The sequence below is a fragment of the Chlorocebus sabaeus genome, chromosome 13 (assembly GCF_047675955.1).
Source record: "Chlorocebus sabaeus isolate Y175 chromosome 13, mChlSab1.0.hap1, whole genome shotgun sequence".
Taxonomy (NCBI): Eukaryota; Metazoa; Chordata; class Mammalia; order Primates; family Cercopithecidae; genus Chlorocebus; species Chlorocebus sabaeus.
The window spans coordinates 6770263-6784462 of NC_132916.1; the positions used below are offsets into that span (position 1 = coordinate 6770263).

General features: G+C 42.6%; 1 long non-coding RNA gene across 1 annotated transcript in view; it reads right to left on the reverse strand.

The window, feature by feature from the left end:
• Positions 1-313: 313 nt before the first annotated feature.
• The window catches only part of LOC140713229 (uncharacterized), a 114824-nt gene continuing 100937 nt past the window's right edge, over positions 314-14200 (reverse strand). The window contains exons 2-3 of the long non-coding RNA XR_012095120.1: positions 13882-13950; positions 314-618 (exon numbers count right to left, since the gene is read on the reverse strand). This is a non-coding gene — a long non-coding RNA (uncharacterized lncRNA). The remainder of the gene's footprint in view (positions 619-13881; positions 13951-14200) is intronic.

The following is a 14200-nucleotide window of genomic DNA, read 5'->3' on the forward strand; positions in this document are numbered from 1 at the left end:
GTATCCGCCAGAAATGGGGGCACCATAACTGCAACCTTCTTGGCTGGACCTTGGCTTGATGGCAGTAAATATCCGTTAGTTCTCTGATTAGCCAGTGTTTAATGAAGATTTTGAAGGCAATATGAAAGAATAATTCTAGGAATTTCTAATGGGCCAATTAAACTTCTGTATGAAAGTGAAAAATATCTGGTTTAGGATAACTGCATTACTGCTGAACGTACACATCTAACTTCACCACTTACTCCTGAAGATAGGAGTTTTAAACTGCTAGAATTCAATTGTGTAATCTGGTAATACAGTGAGGACTAAAACATGTTTTTATTCTTTTAGGAGAAAAAGCATACAGATGTATTTGATCATAGTTTGATGAGACATAGGAGCCTTCAGAACGAAGAACCAAAAACACAGGAGAAGCTGCAAGTGTTTACGCTTAGATTCAACACAGGGTGGACAGCTGCGTGGAGACACGTTTGGACAAGGAGGATGTGATCCAATGCTGATAGGCTGAGAGGGGACTCCGCAGGGCCGGTCTGTCCAGATTCTTCTTGGCCTCTCCGAGCAGCGTTCCTTCCTTCTGCATAAGTGGCAGGATCCTCTCTGGAATTACAGTCTTACCACCTACAGTGAAGCAGAGTAGGTCAGATAATTTCTTTCTTTCAATTTTTTATTTTCGATTCCGGGGGTACATGTGCTTGTTAGATGGGAATTGCTCGTGAAATGAGGAGGACTGGGCTTCCAGTGTACCCGTCACCCAAATGTTGAACACTGTACCCAATAGGTAATTTTTCCACACTCACTCCTCTCCCATCCTCCCCGCTTTTGGAGTTCCCAGTGTCTATTATCTCCATTTATGTCCACGTGTATCCATTTTTTCTCTGCCTCTTACAGGTGAGACCATGCAATATTTGATATGCTTCGGATAGGATAGTGGCCTCCAGCTCCAAACATATTGCTGCAAAGGCCATGATTTCATTCTTTTTTATGGATGCATAGTATTCCATGGTGTGTATACCTCACATTTTCTTCTAGTCCATCATTGGCAGACACTTAGGTTAGTTTGATGACTTTGCTATTGTGCTTAGAGCTGCAATAAATACACAAACGTGGGTGCCTTTTTAAATATAATGCTTTATTTTCCTTTGGGTAGCTACCCAGTAGTGGGATTTCTGGGTTGAATGGTAGTTCTATTTTTGGTTCTTTGAGAAATCCCCATACTGTTTTCCATAGAGGTGGAACTAATTTACATTCCCACCAACAGTATGTAAGCATAAAGCATGTTTACTATACGAATATATGACTGTGCCAGATTAACTCTTTATAGTGGTAATGAGAAACACATTGATAAATGCCAACCCTTGTCCTCTTGGAGACAGAGAAGCTGGCAGCCAATTCCATAGGATAAATGCTTTCAGAGATATAAGCAAGGAGCTGTCAGGCCACAGGAGATGGAGAAAGGAACTGCTGGGGAAACCTGAAAAGGGTAACATGGTAACATAAGACACAAACTCTGAGGTGGATTGGAAAGGATGGCTATGAACTTGGCCAGTGGTGGAAATTATCTGACATGCCTCGGGCCAGGACCAGGCAACATGGTTCTTCAAAAGGCCACCTTCCAACTCCAAGAGCTGTGACGTTTTTGTACCGGTGCTATCTTAGTCACTCATCATTTCTTGGGGGGAAACTTGGGTTCCTGCAACAGTTTTTTGCTACCTTGTTCCTGATTGGCTTCAAACTATGTAATAGTCAGAGAGAGATTGACATTTGCACTTCCTGCCAAAATTCAAGGAGGTAAATATTAATCTGAGAGGAGGGTGTAAATTATCCCTGGTTTTCACTCCCAGAAGTAGGCAGGAAACAAGAATGTTCCTGAAAAACACTTTCTCCACCATGCAATTAAGGTGTTTTGGATTTTTTTTTTTTTTAGCAGAAATATGAAGAGGAAATTTTCCAAGCATGACATGCACGTTCAAAGCAAAGGAGAAAGGAAAAGGAGTCTTGGTGGTAGAATGCAGGATTTGACCCAAGCAAAAGCTCCTTTTTTATTAGAAATGGACTAATGACAACACATGAAAGACATGGGAATTTTCTCCAAGGAAAAGTTTCAGCGTTTTCAGAAAATACAGCAATCCACGAGGCACCACGCACATTACCGCCTCAGAGGACAAGGGCCACCATATTTTCAAACACGCAGAGTGGGTGCCCATGGAGGACAGCCAGGCAGGCCGCAGGTCACTTTCCTCACACATGCCTGTAGGGGACTGAGGAAAGCCCCCATTCCCAATGACAGTAAGAATCTGCAGGAATGACCACACATGGCCCAGGTGCTGGTGAAATGTTTCTCTACTAATTGGGCCCCTTCCTCCCTCCCTCTTCTTTTTCTTTTCTTTTTTAATTTTCTTTCTCTTCCTTTTCCTTCCATCCCTTCCCCCTCCCCTCCTTCCTCTCCCTCCCCTTCTCCTCTTCCCTTCCCTCCCTGCTCCCCATCCCCTCCCTGTCCCCTATCCCTCCCCTCCCTTCCCCCCTCCCCCCCTCCCCATCCCTTCCCCCATCCCTGTCCCCTCTCCCTCCCCTTTCCCCCTCCCCCTCCCCTCCCCTCCCCTTCCTTTCCCTTCATTTCTGTTATATGTAACTGGTCCTGAAGCAAGAGTCATTCTGCAAACCTTTTACCCCGATGCAAGTTTCAGCATCTCCGAGCACTGATGCCAACCACAGATGGCAAAAGTTGGGCAATGATAGTGGCAGTGAGGGTGGGGGCACTCCCTCACTCCCTCAATGCGGGGGCATTCCAGATTGGGCACCTGGAATAGTCCCCGCCTCTCTGGATCAAGCCCCAGGTGCCCTGTAATAGGGTGACTCCACCTGTCCTTACTTCCTGAGGATCCTTTGCATTGCGGCCCCTTTGTCTTGCTCTTCTTCTCTCAGCCCAGTCCACTTAAATTTTTATTTTGTTCAGACCACATCGTGGCTCCCAGCTCTTCTTCCATTCATGGACACCACACATCAGGGTGCACCTGTACTCACCCTCAGTTGTGGCCATGTTTTCTCCTCAAGGGCAAGGCCCTGACTTCATCAACTCCAGTCCTTGCTCCTTGAAAGGAGGCCAGAACCCAGGATGCTAAAACTCTGTGTTAACTCTACGTGTAAAAGGATGGCAAGTATGACACGGGATAACATCCTGTCCGAGCTGCAATCCGTGCCTCCCAGGGTCCCCACTGTCTGGTTCCACGGGAATCCATGCATGGTTTGAGTACACTCAGTGTCCCAGGCGTGCTCCTAGGCCTGCTACAAGATTGTCACCATTGTTGTCTTCGTCCTACTTCTCATCACTCGCTATGTGCCTGCTATTCAGACGCTGAGCTAAGCACATTGCATACGCACTTGTATTTCATTTTAACTGTTTTTGCTAGCAGGCATTATTACTCCCAATTTACAGAACAGGCAAGAGGATGCTCAAGAGGAAAGGGACGAGCCCGCCTACTTACCAGTCCAGCAAGGGCAGACTTTGAGGGACAAGGACTTTTCCTCCTGGCCACAGCTCAAATCCCAACCCCAACCATCGTCCCCAAGACCTCACCCCATTGATGGCATGTGCTGTTTCTTCCTCAGCATTTTCCCTCCCTATGCCTCATTCCTCTCTGGCCACAAATCCACTTCATTCTCCTGTTGAATGTAAACTTGAAAGAAGTTAGTAACTGATGTCAAGGATTAGGGAGCAGAGAAGTCTGGAATAGGGAAGCAACAGTGCCATGCGTTACAGAGGAGTGGATCTTTACGATTAAGCACAAACCATTGTCTCCAAATTTGGCAACAATTGATCCTTCTAGACACCAGCGAAGTGAATCTTGGACTCACACACCCGTATTTCCTTGACAGAAGAAAAACCACAGAAGTTGGGAACAAGTGTTGGCTCTGCATTGACAGTCTCCTCAGGGACGTGTCCTGCTTCCTTCAGAGAGGATTCTTTCCAGACATAATGTTGAGGTTACTTTGTAGACAGGAAAATCTCTCAAGACCAGAAGTTAGGCCTTAGAGTGAGGAAGTGGTTACTGAACAGCGCAAGGTAGGGGAGGAAATTCTTTGGATCTTACAGCTCCCTTTTTTTTTTTCCAACTTCTTTGAAAAGTAGCAGAAAACTCTTGCGCCCACATTCTTACCACCTGTTTGCTTCCTTCTCAGCCTTTTACCAAAATGACTGTCTCAAAATTCACTACTGACCTTGGAATGACCAAATCCTGCCTCGCTTGCTCAGCTTCATCCTCTTCTACTTCTCTGTAGCGCATGACACTGTGGCTTCCCTGTTCCAGACTCCTCAGCTCCCTCACCCCCAAAATCAGTTACCAAGCTGTGTCAAGTTCCTGTTCATGGCTTTTACTGCATTGAGCTCCAGGTTTCTTTCCCATAATTCCACTGTCTCTATTATAGGCACTCATCACCTTTTTACCAGGATTATCTCAACAATTTTCCTTTGTGTCTCTACAGCTCCATCGATGTCCTCCATGAGTCCCAGCACTGACAGCATTCCTTCCCTGCTCATGTCTCCAGAATCTCCCCTTTCCTTCTTGATGTCCAACTGCCTCACCTTCATAAAGCTCCACATTCTAAGCTAAAATTTAGAGCATCCTCCCTTCTTCTCCACCCCAACCCTAGAGCTCAGGCAAGAGAGAACACCACAGACAAAGCCCATCTGGAAGTCTCACTGCCCAAAGTCCCAGTTTATACCCTTCCTCAATAGGTTGTTTGTGTAACGCTGTTTATTCCAGCCACACTCATTGAGACATGACGAGACATCTCAAGTCTAAAAACATCTTGAAATATATGAGTGGGGTGAGCCATTCATTCATTCCAACAATCTCTATTCAAACATAACAAAATGAAGAAATGCCCCTTGAAATTTAGAAAGGAGCAAATTTAGGTCAAATTAAACACTTCATTTGCAAACCTGATGCTCTAAGGGAGAGAAATGTTGTATTTTTGTAAAAGAGTCATGTAAAATTTGCACAAATCCATGATATAACTTCCTCATGAAGGAGTGAGTCTGATGAACCCCTAATATCCATGCTGCCCACTTGGCCTGGCCACGCCCTACCCTTCTTCCGGACCCTTGTTCTAAGTGGTCACAGGACTAAGAGTCCAGTACTCACAGGTCACCGCTTAATGACACACTTGTCTCAAAAATGCTTGGATATCATGGATATGATGGATATCACAGATATGATCTCCATGCATTTTGGATATCATGGATGTTCACATCATGATGTTCATTCTATGACCTCAGCTAGATTATAGATTCCTGGAGTTCAGGACCACATCTGTTCTATTTTCCTGTATTTCCTACAAATCGTACTATCCATCCAAGCATTTTAAAATAAGTAACTGTAGTTAATCTCAAAAAATCGATACTGATGTCATCTTAAGCAACCATATTCTTTTACATTTCAAAATCTCTTGGTACTTCTACTGCAGAAAACTTGGATACATGGATTATTGATTTGACCAACTACAGTATTTCTCAGTGTGTGTGTGTGTGGGGCGTGTGTGTGTGTGTGCATGTGTGGGGTGGGGTGTGTGTGTGTGGTGTGTGTGTGGTGTGTGGTGTGTGTGTGTGTGTGTGCATGTGTGGGGTGGGGTGTGTGTGTGTGTGTGGTGTGTGTGGTGTGTGTGTGTGTGCGTGTGCAGGTGTGGGGTGGGGTGTGTGTGTGTTTTAAACTCTAATTCTCCGAGACCTGATCCATTTAGAATGGTGTATTAGCGGTGCAAGCCAAGCACATACAGAGATACATAAAATAATGCTAAAAATTTCCTATCGCAACCAAGAGAAGCCTGTGATAATGATTTTTTAATATTAAGATTGCAGGACTATGTGCAAAATTAAATTTGAAAATATTATTTCCCCTAAAATTGAGCCTAATTCTTTAGTAAGAATGGTCATTCACTCACTTGTTCTGTATTACACGTTTCCTACAGCCTAACTCATTATTTGTAAGTACTTAGAAGCCCATGGGAGCTGTTATTTCTTTCAAGGGTCACAGGAGTTTTGTAGATGGTGTGTTGCAACAAGACTCATAAGAAACACACACTCCATGACATAGCTAAAACTTAGGAACATTAAGAAAAATCAAAAAAGCCTGGAGGAACTCTTGCCCATTTTCTAGAAAATTTCCAACTACTCATCTCAAGCATAACCACCCAGGTTCACCAGCTGAATCTTCACCGTTGTTTCCCTAATGCCCACATTAGTTTGCATTCAATCATAAATGGCAGGTTTAAGGGATTGTAAAAATTTTGGCTCAGCCACAAACCATTGTCTCCAAATTGGTCAATGATTGATCCTTTTAGACATCAGCAAAGCGAATCCTGGACTCACACACCCGTATTTACTTGACAGAAGAGAAACCACAGAAGTTGGGAACAAGCGTTGGCTCTGCATTGACAGTCTCCCTAGGGACATGTCCCACTTCCTTCAGAGAGGATTCTTTTTCTGAGATTATGTTGAGGTTACTTTGTAGACAGGAAAATCTCTCAAGACCACACGTTAGGCCATGGAGCGAGGAAGTGGCTACTGAACAGCACAAGGCAGGTAGCAGAATCTTGACTTCAATTTGGTTCTGGTCAGCCAAGGCTGGAAACAACAAATAATTCTCAGTCTTAAACCAACAGCACCATTTTTTATCTCCACATTTATATTTAAAATTCCAATTGCTCATTATACATCTGGAGTCTATACCAGCCTCAGTTTTGGTATTTGATTTTTTTCTTACTTTGAAAAAATAAAACTTGAACCTGAAAGGAGAAATATTCCAAAAGACCTAGCTACTTGAAAAATACACTTGAAGTATAAGCTATTCCTACTTCCCTTAGCTATACCTACAGTGAGGCAATGTTTTTATCCTCATCTTTTCTTCCCTCCCTTCTTTCTATGCTTTGAAGAACTAAGCTTTACAGAAGATTTGATTGATTCAAGGAACCAAATACAGAAGATACCCTCCCTGCAAAGCCATCTGCTAAGCAGTCAGATTCCCCCAGGCATCTGCTTGTAGCAAACACAACATAACACCTCAGGCAAATTGCATGACCTAGATGCCAGTAGACGCTGTTCTTGAACCATTCTGTGTGGTGAGGATTTTAATCTTGGCAACCATAAACATGGTTTCTGATTTATTTCAATGTAAAACAATTTTCCTTTTGGTCTGATATGAAGGCTTGCATTCTTTCGACAAATTCACATTCTCCTTCTAGAAAGCTATACCACTCCCCATTGTATGGTAACCTTTCTCTGCTCTTTGCTGGTACTCACTACAAAATATTTTCAAAGGCACTTAAGGAATTTCTTTGACCTAGTACAGAAACATCTCCCCATAATACATAAAAAAGAAAAAAAGATCTCCGTTTTGAAACACCCCATGTTCATCTTTAACTAAAATTCGAGCTTAGAAAAATGTAGCTATAAGCAATACGAAGCCTGTACTGAGGCAAATGTTATTTTGCAGAGAGTCAGTCATCTGGCTGTTCTGTATTAATGAATGCCTTCTGTATGTTTCCTGAGATAAAGCTATGATTCACCCAGCAGATGCACACTGAAGTGGTGTGAAGGTCAGAAAACGACAAGGAAAAAACATCCCAAACTTCTCCTTATTTCTGCCCCTCCCACCCTCCTCAACCAGGTAGAGCAAAATAACGCCTTGAATTTTCTGCCGAAACCTGTTCCATCTGAAAAGCTTGCCAGCCGGGATGTTTAAAACGTTGCGGAATGATTAAACATAAATCCTTAAATGGAGAGAGCTGGTTTTTATTAAATATCCTAGAGCAACACTGTCTGCCCACATTTGTGCCCATGTCTGGCTGCGGGCTGATAAAGGGGGTGGCTTTAAGATATTACTTATTAGCATGCCTGTATATTTCCACCTCACACAGTCACCCAAGGGTGATTGCTATCTGTTAATTGAATTCTGTGCCAGCAACTGTGTCTTTTGTGTGCTTGCCATTATAATTTCAAGGATTGTAACTTCGTTTCCTATTTATAAATAATAAAAATATAAAGTGACATATTTATACATTCTTGTGTGTACATGTATGTATGTGTTTATATGGGTATTTATGTGCATGTGTTTATATGGGTGTTTATCTGTGTGTGTGTTTATATAGAGCGAGAGAGTCACTTAAAGTCACTGCATATTACAGAAAAGACACAATTTAATAAGCCATGCCAAACATTTCTATATAGAAACACACGCATCCAACCACTTGACAGTTTTCTGCTATGGAGCATGGCTGGTGAATCTACAAAATAGAAGCAGGCATTTTTATTTTTTGCACAATAATCAAAACTGACATGATGGGCCGAATACTCAGTGAAGAGTTATGAAACTGTTCATTTAGAAATCTGTCTTTTTCCATAGCTTATAAGAATACGCCACAGTGATTTGGTGAGCCCTCCTTGGTTTCAGAACGTCTGTATCAGAATCAGGTGTCGTATGTAATGAAGCTCCAGGGAAAGACCTGGCTCCAGGTCAGGATGGTATCCTGTCCCCTGCAGCGAGCAGAAGGAGGGGAGGCTGGGGCCAGAGGACGCCTCCCATACAGGCAAGGGTTTTGTATTAAGAGTGCCCACAGGACCCCCATGTCCTCTCATAGAAAGTGGATCATTTGCTCCAATGTTCTAAGACTCAGACAATTCCCTAAAGCATGGGGAAAATTTTAAGTCCCCTGTAGCTAAGCCATATATCTGATAAAATATGCTCGGTGAGTCATTGGTAAGGAAAAAGCTACTGACTTCCTGAGACAACTAATGCAGGAAAAGTTTCCCAGACATCATTGCTGACAGCCCAAATGGCTTTCACCCAGAGCACACAGCTCCTACTTCCCAGCTCACGGAAGACAGAAAGAATGGTTTCTATGGTTTAGATACTGCAGGGATTTGTGGGTGAAACTTGGTTATTCTAACTACCCACCACCTTTAGTAGCAGCTTATGCACTCAAGGCCCCTAATTCTAGGTGAAACTTTCCCTCTTAGAGGCCCCAAGGAATGTGGTAAGGCACGACAGACTCCCGTGTTAAATACATCACGAGTGTAGCGTGTTCATGGGATTTCTGGTATCTCAGAATAGCTGGACTAAAATTACCACGTATCATTACTTCTAAACTGAATGAACAATGATTAATCGAATGGGCACAATTTTCTTAGGAATCTAATTAGATCCAAGATGGTGTCTAATTTTACAGGAACTGCTACTCCAATCCCTTGGGTATGCATTCGTCTAGACCACCCTCGATAGCCCAGGTCCTGAGAACCACAGCAGCATAGACGAAGCCTTGTCTTTCTCAGCCCCACCAGGCCAAGCATTCTCTCTCCTCAACTCTGAGGATCCCTGGGATGTCAAGCAGACCTGTGACTATATAGAGCTGTTCATCCCTCCCAGAGTGAAGGATCCTGGACACAGAATGACGCACAGTATACTGTGTTTCTTCCCTATAACGTAAAACAAATATTCCTTTCCATTACGGTAGGTGATGTTTTAGGTAATGGGGCAAATACAATCTATTTTTTTTCCCACTCAATTTAATTAAAAGTTATATTCTACTTCATAACGTCCTGACTTTCAAACGACAGAAAAGGCAAAAATTAGAAGACCCTTTGCTGCCTAAAAATAAAAAGAAAGAGAGCTTACAGTCAAGCATACAAGAGTGTCTGGGAGAGAGGGTGAGGTAGAAGTGATGAAGAAACAGGAAGACAAGTATACCAAAAAAAAGCATGTATAATGTTTTTTATTTAAAAAGTACTGATGTTGAAAGAAGGAGACCACAACATGCCTGGTGTTGAAAGGATGGCACAGAATTCATGAAGAGATGATATCAAGGATTTATCCTGAAACATATTTAGGGTTTTAAAATTGATAAACAGTATAGGCCAGACCCTCCAGGCTCTAAAACAACAAGAAGACAGACAAGGGAACAAAGGGCAGGTGCATTTTGAGTGCGCCAAGCTGCTGGTTTGACTGCAGCATACACGTAGGAAGAGAAAGTGAGCACATCTTGAAATGGAGGAAGGGCCATAGGGCAGTGACCTCACCAAGGAGGGGCTGAGGGGACTAACCCAGTAAGAGACAGGGAGCCCCTAACAGCTGTTGGGCAACAGAAGGCTATGACAACAAAAGTGCTTTAAGAATAGTGGTCTATAATCCCAGCACTTTGGGGGATTGAGGTGGGAGGATCTCCTGAGGTCAGGAGTTCAAGATCAGCCTGGCCAACATGGTGAAATTCCATCTCTATGAAAAATACAAAAATCAGCTGGGTGTTGTGGTGGGTGCCTGTAATCCCAGGTACTCAGGAGGCTGAGGCGGAAGAATTGCTTGAACCCAGGAAGCAGAGGTTGCAGTGAGGCAAGATTAGGCCATTGCATTCCAGCCTGGATGATACAGTGAGACTGTCTCAAAAAGGAAAAAAAAAAAAAAACATAAAATAAAAAAATAAAAAGAATAGTAGTCAGTAGTCTACAAACTGTGAAGGATGGGTTGGAGTTGAGACAGAGGGAAGACAGAATTACAAGCATGGACCATCAGAACAGAAACAGGGCTATGCCCGTTCACTATGGCCACAGTAACGCTAGCGAGCAAACAGCCACAGCATTCCAGCAGCCAACAACATCACCTTCAGATCTGCTGGCTGGCTGGGCTTTGCCTGATCCAGGCTTCCACATGGCTTACATCACTCTCCTAGGATCAGTGGGTTAGCCCTGGTGTGCTTTTCTTCTGGCAACATATTTCTCCTTTTTTTTTTTGAGGCGGAGTATTGCTCTGTCGCCCAGGCTGGAGTGCAATGGCACTATCTCGGTTCACTGCAAGCTCTGTCTCCCGGGTTCACGCCATTCTCCTGCCTCAGCCTCCCGAGTAGCTGGGATTACAGGCACTTGCTACCACGCCCGGCTAATTTTTTGTATTTTCAGTAGAGACGGGGTTTCACTGTGTTAGCCAGGATGGTCTCGATCTCCTGACCTTGTGATCTGCCCGCCTCGGCCTCCCAAAGTGCTGGGATTACAGGTGTGAGCCACTGTGCCCGGCTTCTCCTAATTCTTAAACAATACAGAGACCCAGATGAGGTGCCAGAGATCATCAACGTGACTCAAGTTTATTGCTGTTCATTGTGTTTGAGTTTCAGCACAACTGGAATATTCAAATCAAGAACACAGGAGAGTTAAAGTTAAATGTTAGTTTGTTATTGTAAATATAATGTCAAATATGCTTAATAATGAATGAAATTTTCTCATAGAAAATATCAACTATGAACAGGTAAGTCTACCCTAGAAACCAGACTGTGACAAAAAGAAAAAGCACAGGGAGGAGGGGAAGATTTACCATTTTTAAAGTAGGACACCTACCTCCTCTTCTCCCACAACAGAGCGTAACTAGAACCACCATTTTGGGGACATTTGCTAGGTAGATGTTTTACATATATCATCTCATTCACATAGCTAGCTTTTCTGATAAACTACTAATGATGTTTATGACTCCCCTGAGAAAAATATCCCTCAAGAAAGAGGGATGTTTCTTGGCCACCGGTACATTTATACTTTCCCTCATTGCCTCTTCACGCCTTTCTTTTCCACATATATTTTCTAGAGTTGGCTTAGAATAGGAGCTGCCATTTTCACTACTTTCTGTGGTTTCTACTTTTTAATTTTTGTTATTATCATAGTTTAGCCAAAAGACTTAGAGAATATTAGAATGTTAGAACTTAAAAGAACTCAGGAGAACAAGAGTTCTGTTAATAAGAGAACAAGGTTAACAGGGGCGGAGTGCATTGTGTGAACTGTGGATGAGAACCCCAGTTTCCTGGGGTCTGGGTCTAGCACCCGATACATGAGCTTTTCCTCTTGCCACAGTGATTCTAGTGGCCCCCAGATCACCACCTGTCCAGGCCCCATCTGATTCTGACTCAGGGATGGATTTCCCAAAGCTGATGTCATTCTGTGGCAGGGCTAAGCACATCAATAGATCCAAAACAAAAGTGGGCAATTCTCAAAGAATGAGCGATATAAACCCTACTTGCCTAAATACAGGATTGGAAATGAGCTGCAAACCAAGGCATTGGGCTTAGCTTCCTGGGACTGTTACTGGCTTTGGGGAACTCAGTGAGGCCCAACCAAACCTAGACCCAACACTGAAATGGCACAAAACACAGTGCACAGCCCATAAAGTCACGACAATTAACTTCTCTACTGCCAAAGGCTCCACTGCCCAGTGGAAAATGGGAGCTGTCCCAGCCAGAAGGTAAGCAAAACAAAGGCTGCTTACCCAAAAATCTGTCATCATCAATATTAGGGTCCAGTAGAATGAACTAATCATATCTATTCCAAATAGGAGCATTATTTTTTAACATTTGAAAGTTAAATGTGATTTTTTTAGACTTTAATATTTATGTGTTATTTACTGAATATAAAATATAGCAGTGAACATTAAGATATCATCTTAAGTCAGTGATTAAGTAGAAGTTTCCATGAAAATAAATATCCAAGTATTTTCTACATATTTACATAATGAGCTATTTAAATGCAAGGGATTCTAACATATGTAAACAATTGCAAATAGCATATGTGTGGAAATCCAAAGCAACAATGTCCACTGTTACTTGTAATATGCAATTCATGATTTCGCCAAAGCATATTTCTAAGCTTTTATGCAGTAAATAACTATATACTATACTCATAAGCATAATACATTTTTCAAAGCAATTAGAAATCAATAACATGAAGGAGTAAAAAACGTAGTATGACAGTGTTGAAAAGTTATTGCATCAATTATAAACTTTTTTTCTTGAATTATATAGTACATAACACCCAGAGGAATATATTTTAAAATTATCAAGAGCAATTCTATTATAACAAAGCCAATAGGAAGTGATTTTACACTTTTTAAGCAAATTCTGACAAATCAGATAATGCATACTTTTTGTTCGGAAACTTTCCAAATCATATTTCTTTCTCTTTTTGTTTTTGAGACGGAGTCTCGCTCTGTCGCCCAGGCTGGAGTGCAGTGGCCGCATCTCAGCTCACTGCAAGCTCCGCCTCCCGGGTTCACGCCATTCTCCTGCCTCAGCCTCCCGAGTAGCTGGGACCACAGGCGCCCGCCACCTCGCCCAGCTAGTTTTTTTGTATTTTTTAGTAGAGACGGGGTTTCACCGTGTTAGCCAGGATGGTCTCGATCTCCTGACCTCGTGATCCGCCCTTCTCGGCCTCCCAAAGTGCTGGGATTACAGGCTTGAGCCACCGCGCCCGGGCCCAAATCATATTTCAATTATCCATAGCGGTGACGTGTCTTTAACCAACCAATAAAAATGTGTACTCTCAAAATACTTATTAAAATCAAGTTTGCACAACCAGCTCAGTGGTGCAGCTTAAACGGAATTAGTTCATCTTTCTGTATATTTCAACTTTGTTCCATCCTTCCTTTTTCTCTAGTTTTTTCCCTAGAAGTGAAGATGGGAGCATAAAGAGGCAAAGATAGTGAGAGTGAGTGCTTGCTGCTTTTGATAAGCAGTCAGGCTTTACCCAACAAGGAGAGAAACAGAATAAACTATACTTTGCTTCTGCCTCATGCTAATTCCTGCTCTAGGAAAACCACTTTTCAAACCACAAATAGCTGAGATCAGTTAGCTCCCAGCTACTGGATAACACAGCCACTGTTGTCACTGGCAGGGATGCCAGCAAACTTGGGCAGAGGAAAATATTTGATCTGTGCGTACACTGCTTCCCTTCCTCCTTTTATGACTGAAGATGACCTTAAATAGCCAAACACCTGTACAGAATGCTACACGATGGTTTATTCCATCTGCTGAGCCACCATAATACAACATTCCAAATGCCAAAAGAAAATTAAAATTATAACTGACCTTGATATTTTTCATTACTTCCCAACACTCTTCTTATTCAAGGATCTGAGTATTTGAAAATTGATTTTCCTATATTAAAAAAAAAAAAAAAAAACTTTTGTGACTTTAAATTAATCAAAAGCAGAAGGGCTTCATCTATTACATAGTCCTGAGCATTTCACGTGGTGCAAATGCCACACTAGGGGTTAGGGAAGAAAGTGCCTTACTTTGTATGAGAAGTGTGAGCCCCTAGAAACAGTGGCATCAGACAGGACAGAGGACCTGGTCAATCAGAATTTTAGAGTGTGCTCCACTTAAAAGATGGCAGATCTATAAAATC